General features: G+C 47.0%; 1 long non-coding RNA gene across 18 annotated transcripts; it reads right to left on the bottom strand.

Annotated features, from left to right (window-relative positions):
* Positions 1-7,850: 7,850 nt before the first annotated feature.
* LOC121844132 lies at positions 7,851-11,017 on the bottom strand. 18 transcript variants are annotated; one of them, XR_006081871.1, is made up of 5 exons: positions 10,962-11,017; positions 10,831-10,845; positions 8,820-8,911; positions 8,271-8,737; positions 7,851-8,150 (listed from the first exon to the last, which is right to left on the bottom strand). It is a non-coding gene; the product is annotated as an uncharacterized LOC121844132 (long non-coding RNA). The 18 variants fall into 18 exon arrangements; XR_006081875.1 differs by lacking the exon at positions 10,831-10,845 and having other exon boundaries at positions 8,271-8,403; positions 8,437-8,737; positions 8,820-9,050; positions 10,962-11,011; XR_006081872.1 differs by lacking the exon at positions 10,831-10,845 and adding an exon at positions 9,369-9,383 and having other exon boundaries at positions 10,962-10,976.
* Positions 11,018-13,660: the final 2,643 nt, after the last annotated feature.

The raw sequence follows: 13,660 nt of genomic DNA, 5'->3' as shown, positions 1-13,660 counted from the left end.
CACTGAGGAGAGAATCACAGAGGAGAGAATCACAGAGGAGAGAATCACAGGAGAGAATCACAGAGGAGAGAATCACTGAGGAGAGAATCACTGAGGAGAGAATCACAGAGGAGAGAATCACTGAGGAGGAATCACAGAGGAGAGAATCACAGAGGAGAGAATCACAGAGGAGAGAATCACTGAGGAGAGAATCACTGAGGAGAGAATCACTGAGGAGAGAATCACAGAGGAGAGAATCACTGAGGAGAGAATCACAGAGGAGAGAATCACTGAGGAGAGAATCACTGAGGAGAGAATCACTGAGGAGAGAATCACTGAGGAGAGAATCACAGAGGAGAGAATCACTCAGGAGAGAATCACAGAGGACAGGTGAGAATGACCATCTACCTCCCGGTATGATTTGTCCTACTTGAATAAACCTATTTTTCTCCCCCTGATTTGCTTTGGAGTCTGTGTTATTAAATAATAACATAAGTTGCTAACACTAGGGTTGCTAAATTCTTGGAACTTTCTAAATAAATAAATAAATAATTTCCCTCCAATAGTTTATACAAGATGGCTTCTATCAAATTATCAATGAAATCTTGTGAATGATGAGGGGGGCGGGACTTCCGTATAGGATGTAAATAACACACCCAGGAGTTGTATGTTAATATGACCACTCATAAAGGGGGTTCCGTGTCGGCATGACAACTACAATGTTCTGAACCCGCTAGAATGGTTGATGTTGTAATGGGCTACTCAGGAGGGGGGCTGTCTGTCTGTACCGGTGGGGAGGGACTGGTGATGTGGGTCTGGACTGGTGATGTGGGTCTGTACTGGTGGGGAGGGACTGGTGATGTGGGTCTGGACTGGTGGGGAGGGACTGGTGATGTGGGTCTGGACTGGTGGGGGTCTGTACTGGTGATGTGGGTCTGGTGGGGGGACTGGTGATGTGGGTCTGGGTGGGGAGGGACTGGTGATGTGGGTCTGGTGGGGACTGGTCTGGGGACTGGGGGACTGGACTGGTGATGTGGGTCTGGACTGGTGGGGAGGGACTGGTGATGTGGGTCTGGACTGGTGGGGAGGGACTGGTGATGTGGGTCTGGACTGGTGGGGAGGGACTGGTGATGTGGGTCTGGTGGTGTGGGGGACTGGTGATGTGGGTCTGGTCTGTGGGTCTGGACTGGTGGGGAGGGACTGGTGATGTGGGTCTGTACTGGTGGGGAGGGACTGGTGATGTGGGTCTGTACTGGTGGGGAGGGACTGGTGATGTGGGTCTGGACTGGTGGGGAGGGACTGGTGATGTGGGTCTGGACTGGTGATGTGGGTCTGAACTGGTGGGGAGGGACTGGTGATGTGGGTCTGGACTGGTGGGGAGGGACTGGTGATGTGGGTCTGGACTGGTGGGGAGGGACTGGGACTGGTGATGTGGGTCTGTACTGGTGGGGAGGGACTGGTGATGTGGGTCTGGACTGGTGGGGAGGGACTGGTGATGTGGGTCTGTACTGGTGGGGAGGGACTGGTGATGTGGGTCTGTACTGGTGGGGAGGGACTGGTGATGTGGGTCTGTACTGGTGGGGAGGGACTGGTGATGTGGGTCTGTACTGGTGGGGAGGGACTGGTGATGTGGGTCTGTACTGGTGGGGAGGGACTGGTGATGTGGGTCTGGACTGGTGGGGAGGGACTGGTGATGTGGGTCTGGACTGGTGGGGAGGGACTGGTGATGTGGGTCTGTACTGGTGGGGAGGGACTGGTGATGTGGGTCTGGACTGGTGGGTCTGGACTGGTGGGGGTCTGGACTGGTGGGGAAGGACTGGTGATGTGGGTCTGTACTGGTGGGGAGGGACTGGGACTGGGTCTGGACTGGTGATGTGGGTCTGTACTGGTGGGGAGGGACTGTTGTGGGTCTGAACTGGTGGGGATGTGGGTCTGGTGATGTGGGTCTGTACTGGTGGGGAGGGACTGGTGATGTGGGTCTGTACTGGTGGGAAGGACTGGTGATGTGGGTCTGGTGATGTGGGTCTGGTGATGTGGTGGGGGGGACTGGTGATGTGGGTCTGGTGATGTGGGGATGTGGGACTGGTGATGTGGGTCTGGTGACTGTGGGTCTGGGTGGGTCTGGTGATGTGATGGTGATGTGGGTCTGGTGACTGGTGGGGTGAGGGACTGGTGATGTGGGTCTGGTGGTGGGTCTGGACTGGTGGGGAGGGACTGGATGATGTGGGTCTGGTGATACTGGTGATGTGGGACTGGTGATGTGGGTCTGGACTGGTGATGTGGGTCTGGTGATGTGGGTCTGTACTGGTGGGGAGGGACTGGTGATGGGTCTGGTGATGTGGGTCTGGACTGGTGATGTGGGTCTGGACTGGTGGGGAGGGACTGGTGATGGTGGGGAGGGACTGTGGGTCTGGACTGGTGGGGAGGGACTGGATGTGGGTGACTGGTGGGGAGGGACTGGTGATGTGGGTCTGTACTGGTGGGGAGGGACTGGTGATGTGGGTCTGGACTGGTGGGGAGGGACTGGTGATGTGGGTCTGGTGAGGGACTGGTGATGTGGGTCTGGACTGGTGGGGAGGGACTGGTCTGGATGTGGGTGGTGATGTGGGTCTGGACTGGTGGGGTGGGGAGGGACTGGTGATGTGGGTCTGGACTGGTGGGGAGGGACTGGTGATGTGGGTCTGACTGGTGGGGAGGGACTGGTGATGTGGGTCTGGACTGATGTGGGTCTGGTGGGTGGGTCTGGTGGATGTGGTCTGGACTGGTGGGGGACTGGGACTGGTGATGTGGGTCTGTACTGGTGGGGAGGGACTGGTGATGTGGGTCTGTACTGGTGGGGAGGGACTGGTGATGTGGGTCTGTACTGGTGGGGAGGGACTGGTGATGTGGGTCTGGTGATGTGGGTCTGGTGGTGGGGAGGGACTGGTGATGTGGGTCTGGACTGGTGGGGAGGGACTGGTGATGTGGGTCTGGGGACTGGTGATGTGGGTCTGTACTGGTGGGGAGGGACTGGTGATGTGGGTCTGTACTGGTGGGGAGGGACTGGTGATGTGGGTCTGTACTGGTGGGGAGGGACTGGGATGTGGGTCTGTACTGGTGATGGTGATGTGGGTCTGTACTGGTGGGGAGGGACTGGTGATGTGGGTCTGTACTGGTGGGGAGGGACTGGTGATGTGGGTCTGTACTGGTGGGGAGGGACTGGTGATGTGGGTCTGTCTGGTGGGGAGGGACTGGTGATGTGGGTCTGTACTGGTGGGGAGGGACTGGTGATGGGGTCTGACTGGGGGGAGGGACTGGTGATGTGGGTCTGGACTGGTGGGGAGGGACTGGTGATGTGGGTCTGTACTGGTGGGGAGGGACTGGTGATGTGGGTCTGGACTGGTGGGGAGGGACTGGTGATGTGGGTCTGGACTGGTGGGGAGGGACTGGTGATGTGGGTCTGTACTGGTGGGGAGGGACTGGTGATGGGGTCTGGACTGGTGGGTGGGTCTGTACTGGTGGGGGGACTGGTCTGTGGGTCTGAACTGGGGGAGGGACTGTGGGGGTCTGGTGATGTGGGTCTGGTGATGTGGGTCTGGGTGGGGAGGGACTGGTGATGTGGGTCTGTACTGGTGGGAAGGGACTGGTGATGTGGGTCTGGTGATGTGGGTCTGGTGGTGATGTGGGTCTGGTGATGTGGGTCTGGTGATGTGGGTCTGATGTGGGTCTGGTCTGGTGATGTGGGTCTGGTGATGTGGGTCTGGATGATGTGGTCTGGTGATGTGCGGGTCTGGTGATGTGGGTCTGGTGATGTGGATGTGGGTCTGGTGATGTGGGTCTGGTGATGTGCGTCTGGTGATGTGGGTCTGGTGATGTCTGGGATGTGGGTCTGGTGATGTGGGTCTGGTGATGTGGGTCTGGTGATGTGGGTCTGGTGATGTGGGTCTGGTCTGGTGATGTGGGTCTGGTGATGTGGGTCTGGTGATGTGCGTCTGGTGATGTGGGTCTGGTGATGTGGGTCTGGTGATGTGGGTCTGGTGATGTGGGTCTGGTGATGTGGGTCTGAACAGTTCAACTCTAAAATAGTTGTTATATTATTAAACAGATGCTGTGAATTTTAAAAACACAAGAATTAATTTAATTTAATTATTTATTAATTAATATTATAATTAATATATTTAATTTTAACCAGAGAACTGTGATGAAAGGAAGACATATAAAGGCTCATGTTTCAAAACTCTTTAAAGCACATTTTCAAATGACCCCCGAGGACATCAAACCTCGTTATCAAAAACAAAGTTGACTCTATATATGACATGAGTTTTAATGTATGGAAATAGGAAAGTTAACATTTAGACTTGGATACAGTAGGTCGCCGCCCAGAAGCCTTTGCAAGGGTTAAATCTGCATAAAGATAGTTGATTGGCTGTCACCCTAAGACAAGATGGCCCCTCTCTCCAGACCCTGGGTTTATTGGCTGGTGAATCTGGGCTTTTAGCAGTAGCCTGGTTGTGAGTACCGTATCAACCTATCAGCTTTCATTATTAGATCAAGAAGGATCACACACACACACACACACACACGCACGCACACACACGCACACGCACGCACACACAAGCACACACACGCACACACACACACCAAGATGGAGGCACTAGAAGCACAAACATTCCATAGAACAAAACAAACAAAGAATCTAGAATCACAAACATTCCATAGAACAAAACAAACAAAGAATCTAGAATCACAAACATTCCATAGAACAAAACAAACAAAGAATCTAGAATCACAAACATTCCATAGAACAAAACAAACAAAGAAACTAGAATCACAAACATTCCACGGAACAATCCCCCACCCCCCAAAAAAACGTCAGGTAATTTTTTAGATTTTATTGAATATATATATATTTTTCTGTAAAATCCTGTGGCACATGTAAAGCGGTTGTATTGCATACTATTCTAGAGATATATTATACAAAAGCACACACTGGACCAATTCTCTGTTTAACTGCTAATAAATAGTTCATTATTCTACAGTTGGTTTAAATTACAGTAACAGATCATGCAGAGGAAGGTTCTCCTTCAATCCGTCCAGAGAGACACAAAGATCATCATCGGCAGCAGCAGCAGCCTAGAAATACAACCGTAGTAGAACATAGAATCTATAGAACAGACCTCCCCATTCCAGTCAATGATGTCATAATGGGGTGTACTGGCAGTCATTACGCGAGTGTAAATCATGGAGTCTACCAGTCAAATTGTCACACGGTTTAGAGGTTCTAGGTCCCGGTTTTAGAGATTCTATGTCTACGATTAAAACACATAGATCTGCTCTCTCTCTCTCTCTCTTTCTATGCTGGTTTACAATACTGACCACATGGTTTTACAGGACATCCTGTAAATGAACATTTGACACAGATGTATATATTTTTATAGCTTGATATATAGGTATTGGTAGTTAAAGACATTTAACGCTGACATACAAAAACTGAAGAAAAAGCCCTGCTCTATTCCTACACAGCACGTATATATATACTACTGCCCATTACTAAACCTCCTGTCCTCCATAACCTCCTGTGCTCTATTCCTACACAGCACGTATATATATACTACTGCCCATTACTAAACCTCCTGTCCTCCATAACCTCCTGTGCTCTATTCCTACACAGCACGTATATATATACTACTGCCCATTACTAAACCTCCTGTCCTCCATAACCTCCTGTGCTCTATTCCTACACAGCACGTATATATATACTACTGCCCATTACTAAACCTCCTGTCCTCCATAACCTCCTGTGCTCTATTCCTACACAGCACGTATATATATACTACTGCCCATTACTAAACCTCCTGTCCTCCATAACCTCCTGTGCTCTATTCCTACACAGCACGTATATATATACTACTGCCCATTACTAAACCTCCTGTCCTCCATAACCTCCTGTGCTCTATTCCTACACAGCACGTATATATATACTACTGCCCATTACTAAACCTCCTGTCCTCCATAACCTCCTGTGCTCTATTCCTACACAGCACGTATATATATACTACTGCCCATTACTAAACCTCCTGTCCTCCATAACCTCCTGTGCTCTATTCCTACACAGCACGTATATATATACTACTGCCCATTACTAAACCTCCTGTCCTCCATAACCTCCTGTGCTCTATTCCTACACAGCACGTATATATATACTACTGCCCATTACTAAACCTCCTGTCCTCCATAACCTCCTGTGCTCTATTCCTACACAGCACGTATATATATACTACTGCCCATTACTAAACCTCCTGTCCTCCATAACCTCCTGTGCTCTATTCCTACACAGCACGTATATATATACTACTGCCCATTACTAAACCTCCTGTCCTCCATAACCTCCTGTGCTCTATTCCTACACAGCACGTATATATATACTACTGCCCATTACTAAACCTCCTGTCCTCCATAACCTCCTGTGCTCTATTCCTACACAGCACGTATATATATACTACTGCCCATTACTAAACCTCCTGTCCTCCATAACCTCCTGTGCTCTATTCCTACACAGCACGTATATATATACTACTGCCCATTACTAAACCTCCTGTCCTCCATAACCTCCTGTGCTCTATTCCTACACAGCACGTATATATATACTACTGCCCATTACTAAACCTCCTGTCCTCCATAACCTCCTGTGCTCTATTCCTACACAGCACGTATATATATACTACTGCCCATTACTAAACCTCCTGTCCTCCATAACCTCCTGTGCTCTATTCCTACACAGCACGTATATATATACTACTGCCCATTACTAAACCTCCTGTCCTCCATAACCTCCTGTGCTCTATTCCTACACAGCACGTATATATATATATATATACTACTGCCCATTACTAAACCTCCTGTCCTCCATAACCTCCTGTGCTCTATTCCTACACAGCACGTATATATATACTACTGCCCATTACTAAACCTCCTGTCCTCCATAACCTCCTGTGCTCTATTCCTACACAGCACGTATATATATACTACTGCCCATTACTAAACCTCCTGTCCTCCATAACCTCCTGTGCTCTATTCCTACACAGCACGTATATATATACTACTGCCCATTACTAAACCTCCTGTCCTCCATAACCTTCCTATTCCTACACAGCACGTTTATATATAACACAACTACTGCCCATTACTAAACCTCCTGTCCTAACCTCCTGTGCTCTATTCCTACACAGCACGTATATAAAAACCTATATAACTACTGCCCATTACTAAACCTCCTGTCCTCCATAACCTCCTGTGCTCTATTCCTACACAGCACGTATTACTTGCCCATTACTAAACCTCCTGTCCTCCAGGATTCCTACACAGCACGTATATATATACTACTGCCCATTACTAAACCTCCTGTCCTCCATAACCTCCTGTGCTCTATTCCTACACAGCACGTATATATATACTACTGCCCATTACTAAACCTCCTGTCCTCCATAACCTCCTGTGCTCTATTCCTACACAGCACGTTTATACTACTGCCCACTAAACCCTCCATAGGATATATATATACTACTGCCCATTACTAAACCTCCTGTCCTCCATAACCTCCTGTGCTCTATTCCTACACAGCACGTTTAGCAGAAACCTAGGATATATATATACTACTACTGCCCATTACTAAACCTCCTGTCCTCCATAACCTCCTGTGCTCTATTCCTACACAGCACGTTTATATAAACACAATATATATACTGCCCATTACTAAACCTCCTGTCCTCCATAACCTCCTGTGCTCTATTCCTATTCACAGCACAGCACTAGGATATATATACTACTGCCCATTACTAAACCTCCTGTCCTCCATAACCTCCTGTGCTCTATTCCTACACAGCACGTATATATATACTACTGCCCATTACTAAACCTCCTGTCCTCCATAACCTCCTGTGCTCTATTCCTACACAGCACGTTTATTACTAAACCTAGGATATATATATACTACTGCCCATTACTAAACCTCCTGTCCTCCATAACCTCCTGTGCTCTATTCCTACACAGCACGTTTATTACTAACCTAGGATATATATATACTACTGCCCATTACTAAACCTCCTGTCCTCCATAACCTCCTGTGCTCTATTCCTACACAGCACGTTTATTACTAACCTAGGATATATATATACTACTGCCCATTACTAAACCTCCTGTCCTCTAACCTTCCTACACAGCAAACGTTATATACTACTAAACCTCCTGTCCTCCATAACCTCCTGTGCTCTATTCCTACACAGCACGTATATATACTAAACCCATTACTAAACCTCCTGTCCTCCATAACCTCCTGTGCTCTATTCCTACACAGCACGTTTATTACTAACCTAGGATATATATATACTACTGCCCATTACTAAACCTCCTGTCCTCTATTCCTACACAGCACGTTTATTACTAAACCTAGGATATATATACTACTGCCCATTACTAAACCTCCTGTCCTCTATTCCTACACAGCACGTTTATTACTAAACCTAGGATATATATACTACTGCCCATTACTAAACCTCCTGTCCTCTATTCCTACACAGCACGTTTAGGCAGAAACACAAGGATATATATAATACTGCCCATTACTAAACCTCCTGTCCTCTATTCCTACACAGCACGTTTAGGCAGAAACACAAGGATATATATATACTACTGCCCATTACTAAACCTCCTGTCCTCTATTCCTACACAGCACGTTTAGGCAGAAACACAAGGATATATATACTACTGCCCATTACTAAACCTCCTGTCCTCTATTCCTACAGAAACACAAGGATATATATACACTACTGCCCATTACTAAACTACCTGTCCATTACCTAAACCTCCTGTCCTCTATTCCTACACAGCACGTTTAGGCAGAAACACAAGGATATATATACTACTGCCCATTACTAAACCTCCTGTCCTCCATAACCTCCTGTCCTCTATTCCTACACAGCACGTTTAGGCAGAAACACAAGGATATATATACTACTGCCCATTACTAAACCTCCTGTCCTCTATAACTGCCCATTACTAAACCTCCTGTCCTCTATAACTGCCCATTACTAAACCTCCTGTCCTCTATTCCTACACAGCACGTTTAGGCAGAAACACAAGGATATATATACTACTGCCCATTACTAAACCTCCTGTCCTCTATTCCTACACAGCACGTTTAGGCAGAAACACAAGGATATATATACTACTACTGCCCATTACTAAACTGTCCCATTACACAAGGATAAACCTCCTTACTAAACCTCCTGTCCTCTAACCTTCCTATTCCTACACAGCACGTTTAGGCAGAAACACAAGGATATATATACTACTGCCCATTACTAAACCTCCTGTCCTCTATTCCTACAGAAACACAAGGATATATATACTACTGCCCATTACTAAACCTCCTGTCCTTACAGAAACACAAGGATATATATAACTGCCCATTACTCCTGTCCTCTATAACCTCCTGTCCTCTATTCCTACACAGCACGTTTAGGCAGAAACACAAGGATATATATACTACTGCCCATTACTAAACCTCCTGTCCTGTCCTGTCCTCTATTCCTACACAGCACGTTTACAGAAACACAAGGATATATATACTACTGCCCATTACTAAACCTCCTGTCCTCTATTCTTACACAGCACGTTTAGGCAGAAACACAAGGATATATATACTACTGCCCATTACTAAACCTCCTGTCCTCTATTCCTACACAGCACGTTTAGGCAGAAACACAAGGATATATATACTACTGCCCATTACTAAACCTCCTGTCCTCCATAACCTCCTGTCCTCTATTCCTACACAGCACGTTTAGGCAGAAACACAAGGATATATATACTACTGCCCATTACTAAACCTCCTGTCCTCCATAACCTCCTGTCCTCTATTCCTACACAGCACGTTTAGGCAGAAACACAAGGATATATATACTACTGCCCATTACTAAACCTCCTGTCCTCTATAACTGCCCATTACTAAACCTCCTGTCCTCTATTCCTACCATAGGCAGAAACACAAGGATATATAACACAGCTATTACAAAACACCTCTATAACTACCCATAAAAACCCTCCTGTCCTCTATAACTACCCATTACTAAACCTCCTGTCCTCTATAACCTCCTGTCCTCTATAACTGCCCACTAAACCTCCTGTCTCCTATAACTACCCATTACTAAACCTCCTGTCCTCTATAACCTCCTGTCCTCTATAACTGCCCATTACTAAACCTCCTGTCCTCCATAACTGCCCATTACTAAACCTCCTGTCCTCCATTCCTACACAGCACGTTTAGGCAGAAACACAAGGATATATGTACTACTGCCCATTACTAAACCTCCTGTCCTCTATAACTGCCCATTACTAAACCTCCTGTCCTCTATAACTGCCCATTATTAAACCTCCTGTCCTCTATAACCTCCTGTCCTCCATAACCTCCTGTCCTCCTGTCCTCCATAACCTCCTGTCCTCTATTCCTACACAGCACGTTTAGGCAGAAACACAAGGATATATATATATATATACTGCTGCCCATTACTAAACCTCCTGTCCTCTATAACTACCCATTACTAAACCTCCTGTCCTCTATAACCTCCTGTCCTCTATAACTGCCCATTACTAAACCTCCTGTCCTCCATAACTGCCCATTACTAAACCTCCTGTCCTCCATTCCTACACAGCAAACCTCCTGGCAGAAACACAAACCTCCTGATCTATAACTACTGCCCATTACTAAACCTCCTGTCCTCCATAACCTCCTAAACCTCTATTCCTACACAGCACGTTTAGGCAGAAACACAAGGATCTATACTGCCCATTACTAAACCTCCTGTCCTCTATAACTGCCCATTACTAAACCTCCTGTCCTCTATAACTGTCCTAGCATTATTAAACCTCCTGTCCTCTAAACACAAGGATTACTAAACCTCCTGTCCTCTATAACTACTATTAAAACCTCCTGTCCTCCATAAAACCTCCTGTCCTCTATAACTACCCATTACTAAACCTCCTGTCCTCTATAACTGCCCAAACCTCCTGTTACTAAACCTCCTGTCCTCTATAACTACTGCCCATTACTAAAAACCTCCTGTCCTCTATAACTACCCATTACTAAACCTCCTGTCCTCTATTCCCATTACTAAACCTCCTGTCCTCTATAACAGAAACACTAAACCTCCTGTATATATAACTGCCCATTACTAAACCTCCTGTCCTCCATAACCTCCTGTCCTTCATAACTACCCATTACTAAACCTCCTGTCCTCTAAAACCTCCTGTCCTCTACAACTACTCATTATTAAACCTCCTGTCCTCCATAACCTCCTGTCCTCTATAACTGACCATTACTAAACCTCCTGTCCTCTATAACCTCCTGTCCTCCATAACTGCCCATTACTAAACCTCCTGTCCTCTATAACTACCCATTACTAAATCTCCTGTCCTCTATTCCTAATCAGCACGTTTAGGCAGAAACACAAGGATATATGTACGACTGCCCATTACTAAACCTCCTGTCCTCTATAACTGCCCATTACTAAACCTCCTGTCCTCTATAACTACCCATTACTAAACCTCCTGTCCTCTATAACTACCCATTACTAAACCTCCTGTCCTCTATAACTACCCATTACTAAACCTCCTGTCCTCTATAACTACCCATTACTAAACCTCCTGTCCTCTATAACTACCCATTACTAAACCTCCTGTCCTCTATAACTACCCATTACTAAACCTCCTGTCCTCTATAACTACCCATTACTAAACCTCCTGTCCTCTATAACTACCCATTACTAAACCTCCTGTCCTCTATAACTGCCCATTACTAAACCTCCTGTCCTCTATAACTACCCATTATTAAACCTCCTGTCCTCTATAACTACCCATTACTAAACCTCCTGTCCTCTATAACTGCCCATTCCTAAACATTCTCCATATGTTTTTCTTAAGGTTGCAAAATTACGGTAACTTCCCCAAAATTCCCTGGTTTTCCAGAAATCCTGGTTAGAAGATCCCTTGAATTTACGGGGGAATTAGCTGGACATCCGGGAATCCTCCAACCAAGATTCCTGGAAAACCAGGGAATTATGGAAAAGTTTCCCGGAAATGTTGCAACCCTATTTAGTAGTCTGTCTGGCTAGCCATGTCTGGCAGCCATGTCTGGCTAGCTCTGTCTGGCTAACTCTGTCTGGCAGCCATGTCTGGCTAGCTCTGTCTGGCTAGCTCTGTAAAACCCCACTCGGGCTCTCCAGCTTCAGGGAAAGCAGACCAAAGTTCCCCCCGAGACGCTAAAGCTGATTCAGAAGGGGTTTGGGTTAAATGTGGAAGACATATTTCAGTTGAATGCATTCAGTTGTACAACTGATTAGTTATCCTCCTGTCCTCCGTGTGAAAGTCTAACCTCATAGCTGAGGTTCCACACCGTATCTCCATGACAACTGACTAGGTATCTCCATGACAACTGACTAGGTATCCTCCTGTCCTCCGTGTGAAAGTCTAACCTCATAGCTGAGGTTCCACACCGTATCTCCATGACAACTGACTAGGTATCTCCATGACAACTGACTAGGTATCCTCCTGTCCTCCGTGTGAAAGTCTAACCTCATAACTGAGGTTCCATACTCTATCTTCATGACAACCATGACAGCTGACTAGGGATCTCACTGACAACCCTGCTATGACCAGGACAATATATATACGGCACAGTCCAAATTAGAAATCATCAATGGGTAACTACGGGTAACCAAGGCGGTGTTGTTAACCAACGCAACTGTAACCAGAAGCAACCAACCCACCACCAACATGACTAACCCACAGGCGGCGGCATTTGGGGTTGCCATGCCATGATCAAGGTAATGAGCTGATCCTCCGTCAGGTGAACCCACACACACACACACACACCACACACACACAACACACAGGGTGATCAGGGCCCCTGGATGATATCTGAAGCTCCTCCGTCAGATGTCTGAACGAGGACGAGGGTTTTTTCTAACACACACACACAGGGCACACATACACTGACACACACACCCACACACCCCTGGGCATATGATATCTGAGGGTTTCTAGAGATCAGGGCCCCTGGGCATATGATATCTGAGGGAGAGGCCCATGGGGTTCCTAGAGATCAGGGCCCCTGGGCATGATATCTGAGTGAGGGGCCCATGGGGTTCCTAGAGATCAGGGCCCCTGGGCATATGATATCTGAGTGAGGGGCCCATGGGGTTCCTAGAGATCAGGGCCCCTGGGCATATGATATCTGAGTGAGGGGCCCATGGGGTTCCTAGAGATCAGGGCCCCTGGGCATGTGATATCTGAGTGAGGGGCCCATGAGATCAGGGCCCCTGGGAATGTGATATCTGAGGGAGAGACCCATGGGGTTCCTATGCCCATGATGATTAACACAAGGTTTAGATAGCTTCCTCGACTAACTCACCTAGCGATCTATAAATGTTTTAGCTGACACGGCTAATTGAGTGACTGTCAGTGGCTGACAGAAGGAGAGAAACAAACTGCTGATGCACCACAGCATTTAGAAACAGCACCTTGGCGTATTCTACTAATCTAACTCTCAACAGTAAATGGAGAGCCCCTGACTGACCTCCTGAAAAACATGAGGGTTTAAGGGCCCTAATAGGCTGTTTAGAAAGATGTTTATCTGCTTCTGTACGCT

The sequence above is a fragment of the Oncorhynchus tshawytscha genome, unplaced genomic scaffold (assembly GCF_018296145.1).
Source record: "Oncorhynchus tshawytscha isolate Ot180627B unplaced genomic scaffold, Otsh_v2.0 Un_contig_9184_pilon_pilon, whole genome shotgun sequence".
Lineage (NCBI taxonomy): Eukaryota > Metazoa > Chordata > Actinopteri > Salmoniformes > Salmonidae > Oncorhynchus > Oncorhynchus tshawytscha.
The sequence above is the reverse complement of the archived record's forward strand: the minus strand, read 5'-3'. Positions and strand labels throughout refer to the sequence as shown.